General features: G+C 49.7%; 1 long non-coding RNA gene across 1 annotated transcript; it reads right to left on the bottom strand.

The window, feature by feature from the left end:
* Positions 1-1,017: 1,017 nt before the first annotated feature.
* Positions 1,018-5,598, bottom strand: LOC146430703 (uncharacterized). The gene is made up of 2 exons (XR_014855076.1): positions 3,900-5,598; positions 1,018-3,384 (listed from the first exon to the last, which is right to left on the bottom strand). It is a non-coding gene; the product is annotated as an uncharacterized LOC146430703 (long non-coding RNA).
* Between the last annotated feature and the right edge of the window lie 627 nt (positions 5,599-6,225).

Here is a 6,225-nt window from a genome sequence, read left to right as displayed (position 1 = left end):
TTCCCTCTTTCTGCCCAGGAGGAGGAACCACCTCATTTCAGAGTCCATCTGTGCTCTGCAGAGGGAAGTCCTGGAGTGGTAAAGAAATTGAATTAATCCTCGATTTCCCAAGGGACTTTCTGAGGCTTCTCAGCTTTTCACAGCAGCCTCACACTGCACTGGACAGACGAGACACATTCCCAGTTTTCCCTGCCTAAGGAATGAGATACTCACCAGTGGAAAGGATACAGTGCCCAGAGGATGAAGAAGAGCAGTGAAGTCTGTCCACAGGTAGCAGTAGTTGGAAGCAGTAGGGCTTTACTCCCATTAATGTCACTGTTGAGGTTTAGGTATCCTTTTCCAGGAGGCACATCCAAGTGCACAGATGCCTCTCTGGAATCCCTGGCTGAGATCTGCCAAGGTAACAGCAGAGAAAAACCCCTCTCCTGTCCCACACCTCAGCAGAAGGGTGAGTCTCCAGGACACCAGATGGGCTTGAGGGAGGGGAGAGGAACCATCAGCAAACAAAGGAGGGTGCATGCAACGATGTGAGTGCAGTGCATCACTGCTCACACCCCATGTGGCTCAGAATGACTGAGGTTGTGCAGGTTAATCCAGGTGCAAAGCCAAGTGCAGCTTCTGTGCAAGTCAGCAGCTGAGGAATCCATCACCAGGAAGATGCTCAGCTGGACAAAAAACCCAAGTCTGGAGCACTGTAGCTCATCCTGGCCAGACACTTCCCTCTCCCTTTGGCCCAAAGTGTCATTCAGCACAGAAACTTAACTTGTGAGATAGACACAAACACTGTGGTACATATAGACACATCCAAATTAGATAAACAGACATGGCATTTAGTGTTTTTAAGACTTCCAGAAGCTTTTCTACAGCCTAACTCATTTCTTGCTCATACCCAGCATCTTGTTTGAACAGCATGATCTGTCAGAGGGACTGGATGGTCCAGGACTGATGGAAGTTAAATGGGACCACTTCCCCTCCAAAAATCTGAGCAAAATGAAAGCTATAAGGAAATAAAGAGTTTTCTTTTTTTTTTTTTTTCTTTTTTCTTTCTGGCAGGCAGGGAAAGGGCAGCTCTTTGTTCCTGATTTACATCATCTGAAACAATTAATTTATGAAAGCCACAGTACCATTCCCCTTGACATCCAGTGTTTATTATGCTTCAGACCATTTCAAATGAGCACTTGAAAAGGAGAGGGAGCCCCTCTGCCTCCTGATCACTGGAGGGAAGGAGAAAGTTGTCCTAAACAGAACAACAGACTGTCCCTTCTTAATGGCACTTCAAAGCTCCTCGGACAGGAAAATTGATAATTGTGTCAAGTACAGTTTTTCTAAACTTCATCATTTAGCGCTGAAAACTGGGCTATTGAATTCATATAGTTCTTTGATCAAGACCAGTTAATTAAGTTATTCCCTTGATATGACTCTTATCACTTAAGTGCCAGACCTACATCACACTTATGCAATTTACATCCTGGCTTTGATATGCATCGTATAAGCTTCCCAGGCCAAAATCACCGTGTTTCTGTAGATTCCCTGCTACCTTGCCAGCTTCACCAATAGGATGGGCTACGGGTCAGTTATTAACAGAGAGATTGTGCACCCCAGAAGGCTCCTGGGTTTCTCTACTCCATGCAGCTTTCGGTGACTTCTGTCCTTCCTTCCCACCTGGTACCTCCTGGCCCTTCATCTTCACAGCCATCTTCCATTCACTCTCTGTTTCTGACCAACCATCCAGGGCCTCTTTCAGCAAATCCTCCTCCTCCTCCTCCACACTTCTGCTTTCCACGGGAGAGTGACAAGCTCCAATTTAGGTCTCCACAGTTTTTCTTGGGCTTATCCCCTTAAACCGGATTAGCTAACGTCTTAATGCCAGTGACACCAGTCACAGCTCACCATCTGATCCTGCCTTTCAGGATTTGCTGCATCTATGCACTTTCCTTTGCTAAACCAGATCCTCTGATCTTTCCTTCCAAGCCCCCCAACTCCCTGTCACCATCACCCTGCCATGGTGGATGCTCCAGATGCTCAGATCTCCTTTCCTCACCCAGCACCTACAGGGTCTGAACTCTTCCAACTTGCTGACAGCCTTTGTGCTTTCCCTGTTTTCATACCTACAACTTTCTCTTCCAGACTGTTTCCTTCACTCTGAGATGCAGACTTCCTGGAAAGCTCACAGCACCCCTTCCTTGGGTCTCCCTTTTCTTCTGTATCAGATACAAGATCTTGAGGCTTTCTTCCCCACCATCATTTAAACACAAACCAGCTCACATGGTGATTCCTCTTGTGTCTTTCAAACCCCTTTTACAGACCCACGTCCTTTCCAAGCACTCCTTCACTCCCTACCCATCCTCACTGTGATGTGGAGATGCTGCTGGAGCTCTCTCCATGCAGCTGTGCTGAGCAGTTGCATCAGGAAGTCCTTTTCTTCCCACCTCCACCCTTTTGCCCTAGACCAGCTCATAAACATCCCAGGGTAAAACCAAGTATTTAATCAAACTGTCTGTCCTGGTCATCTCTGTGTTCCTGAATTTTAGTCCCCTGCTCTCTGCGTTGAGGTGAGTGATTCTTTTTGGCTCAGGAAAACAATTATTACAGGGCACAGCCTGCATCTCCTAAAGAGGTTCTGCACCTGACATCCACTTGTGACCAGGAGAGGACATCTGTAGCTTTCCCTCATGGTTCTTCATTGCTGGGATGTGGTGGAGGAACTACTGAGAGCCGTGTGAAGGAAAGACAGGCAATGGTGAGCTTGGCCTGCTCAGTGCCACCATGCCTCTGGGTGCTCCCTGCTATGCTCACCATGGCTCATTCTGGTTCCCAGCTCACTGCATGATGTAAAAACCAGTCACGTTCTCTGTATCGATCAGGCTGTCCCTTCACACACATGTTCCCTTTGTCCCCCCTAAAAAAAAAAGCCCAACTGAGAAGAGTCACCAGCTGGAGTTTAATTTCAGACTCCAAGGCATATCTGGAGCCAATTTGCAATGCGCTTACTCCGAAAATCGCCCTCCCCTGTGACGCTTGACAGCTCCAGACCACAGTCCTGCTCTCAGCTTCGAAGGAAAAATGTTTTAATTTGTCACAAACCAATTATAGCGTCTCATCTATCCCTGAATTACTCATCTTGGCTACAGTCTAGGACAAAGGGCCCCTCTGAGAGGAGATTAGACATGGATATTAACAAGAGAAAAAGTGTCCACTGTCTCACCTTGCTGGGGACGCGGCTTCCAACGAGACAGGAAAAGGAAACCCCTCCTGACTGACAGCCAGAGGGAGGGCTCCCATCCCACAGCAAATCCCTCGTTTCACGCGGAAGAATAGTCACGACAAACTCCGTATTCAAATAATATTCATGCATGGCAGATAACAGAGTCACGGCTGGCAGAGCTGCAACATGAATATAAATAACCTTCGCTCCCTCGGCTGCTGCCGCAGACGCTTTGCCACCGTGCCAGAGCGTGGGTGAAGGGGCTGTCAGAGCAGTGCAGGGTGGGGATGCTCCAGTGGATGCTCCAGTGGATGCTCCAGTGGATGCACTGCCTCCTCTGAGCTCCACGTGCTGCCCCTCTAACGAAGCCCCTTTCCTTTGAGCCCTCCAGAAGGTGAGAACACTCTCCCATGGACTCCCAGCAAAGCAGTTCTCTCCAGCTGCCTCCTCCCACCCTCCCACCCCAGCTGCCATGTGTATTTGTGGCTCTCACAGGGCACACCAGCATCCCTGTGAGGTCTTGCTTTGGACCTGACCTGATTTCCCAGGCTCCAAGCTCCTCTGTGTCAATGCTCCTTCCTTCCATTCCCAACCTTGCACTCATTCCTAAACCAGTGCTCCTTCTTTCTCTCCCTAAAGCCACACTGGTCTCAGGTATTACCCTTCAACCCAATAGCCAAGACCAGGGTATTACCTTCCAAGCTGAGACACAGCCTTGAGGATGCTTCTGGACTGTCCCATCCCCTGAGCAGCTTGGGTTCTGATTCATCCAGCTGCAAACAGGAGGTGAACACTCAAAGGCAGCACCCAAAGGTCTCATGGACAAGAAGAACTTTGCATGCACAGTTGCACTGGTGACAAGTCCCAGCCACTTTGCTCAGCAGTGGGGACAAAAAGCTGTGGGCAGAATTGGCCTCAGTCAGCTGGAAAAGCTGGATGTGTTGCTGCTCTGTCTCAAATAGACTCAGAGCATCAGAGAGCAGCCACAACACTCTCTTCTTCCCCATGCTCATTGCAGATCAGCATCTTACTTGGATGAAGAGGGAGACGATGAAAGTCGATTTCCCTTTGTGCTCATGGCAAATAATTTGGAGAATTCCCCTTGTTTACTCAGAACTGTTAATGATGCGTCAGAAATTACCTCGGAGATTGTAATTAAAGAAAACGGCAGAAGAGAGAGACATACACACACACACACACACACACATACACACACAGCCTAATCACAGCTTCATATGTGAGTCTGGAAGTGCTGGGGCTGACAGCAGCTTCCCCATCACCCCACAACAGCAGCTTTCCCATCACCCCAAGCCTGCAGAAGGACCCCAAGAGCCTCCTGGATGGCAGAAGCTCAGGGTGCAGCCCCCAGGCCCTGTAGAGCCCCCACGCTCCTCTTCAGCCACAAAGAAAGCAGTGACAGCACTCCAGGTATCCAGGAGCTGGTGAGGCCATGAACCCTACTGGAGGCCATCAGGAAATGAGCAGGAAGCTCAGCCCCCTCAAAACCATTTTGGAAGTGGAGCAGCTGACCTAGAAGAGTAATTAAGCTCTCAGTCATCACCGAAATGCAGACACCCACATGCACACAGCAATGTATCTGTCAACCCCCTGCCAGCCTGACCTCGGGGCTCAGCGTCTGGTGGGGCTGGAGCAGAGCACAAACAGCCCTTTCTCATGGAGAAGGGAGAGGAATTTGATTCCAGTTTGGTTACAGGAGGGTGCCTGGATTGCCTAATTACTCAGGGGTGACCACTTTGGAGAGGCAGTCGAGTTGGTTTCCCAATGCTTCCCTCCCTGCACAGTCTGAAGGCCAAATCCTCTTGCTTTGCCTTCTGGAGAACTTCCACGGGGTGAGCAAAGCTGCTTGTGCCAGGAGAGCAAACAGGGGTCAGGCAGGGGAATCAGCTCAGCTAAAAGCAGCCAGCTGGAGAAAAGCCATTCCCTTTCTCCACCTTAGCCAACAGCTTAGTTCTCCAAGGGCTCATTTCAAGCACTGGATTAGGAGAATGGTGGAATTGCAAATCCTATGAGTCCCAAATTCAAGGCAAAGGAAGGAGGAACAAGCTGGGTCATCCTCATGGTCACCATCAGCACTTGTCAGGGTATACAGGAGCTGTGGTATTGGTATACCCTGGCCACAGCCAGACAGCATTCCATCAATACAGACAAGAGTTTGGGACTCAAGGAAAGATGCATTTGGATCACTACTCCGCTATTTACCCTCTCATCTTTGGTGTAGAAATAACTGAGGTCAGACTTGCAGTCAGCCTCATACCAGCCCAGAGCCTCCCCTTCCCTGGGGCATGATGAGGCAGGCTGGCTCCTCTCTCCACTCCCATTCTCAGTATTTTCCTACCTAGAGACCACTTGAACCTTTTAAATCCATATAGCATTTCCATCCCCTAGACCATGGCTACCATCTCAAACAGACTCCAGACAGGAGCAGTTTTCTCTCTAAAACCTCTTCCTGGCTCTTCTTGTAGCTTGCAGGTGTGCCACTGCCTGCTGTCTGGCAGCAGTTGGCCTTCTCAAAAAAGCAAACCCTGCAGCAGGTCCAACCATTGCCACCACAGGGCCCTGGGGTTGTTGTTCAAGCACTTTGTTACCACATTCCTGCAGAGGCCTGCCTCCTGCCTGTTTTCAAGGTGGGTGAAGGTTTGGAGAGGGAAGGATTGGATGTGTTCAGGTGATGCTGCCACCATCCTCCAAATCCATGCAGACTAAACTTCTCAAGGATGGAGAATCAGAGGCTGGAAAGATGAAAGCCCAGCAATAATGACAGCCTGGGATAGCTCATCAGGAAAGTATTTCTCTCCTTCAGCAGAGGTGGTTTCAGCTCCCTTCCTCTCAGCTAGCAGCCCACAAAGGCAGGTTTAGTTCTGGGGATTTGCTGCTACTGCCCAGTTTAGAAGAGAGGCCATCCTCCCTCCCCTTGCATTTACACACAGCCCCAGGAAAGAAGTAGCTTCCTGACAAGCAGCCCAGGATGGCAAGGCACAGTGTGGCAGCCCCTGTGGTCA

The sequence above is a fragment of the Lichenostomus cassidix genome, chromosome 14, assembly GCF_008360975.1.
Source record: "Lichenostomus cassidix isolate B80296 chromosome 14, HeHo_3.0, whole genome shotgun sequence".
In the NCBI taxonomy this organism is placed as follows: domain Eukaryota; kingdom Metazoa; phylum Chordata; class Aves; order Passeriformes; family Meliphagidae; genus Lichenostomus; species Lichenostomus cassidix.
This window is presented reverse-complemented; position numbering and strand designations above follow the sequence as displayed.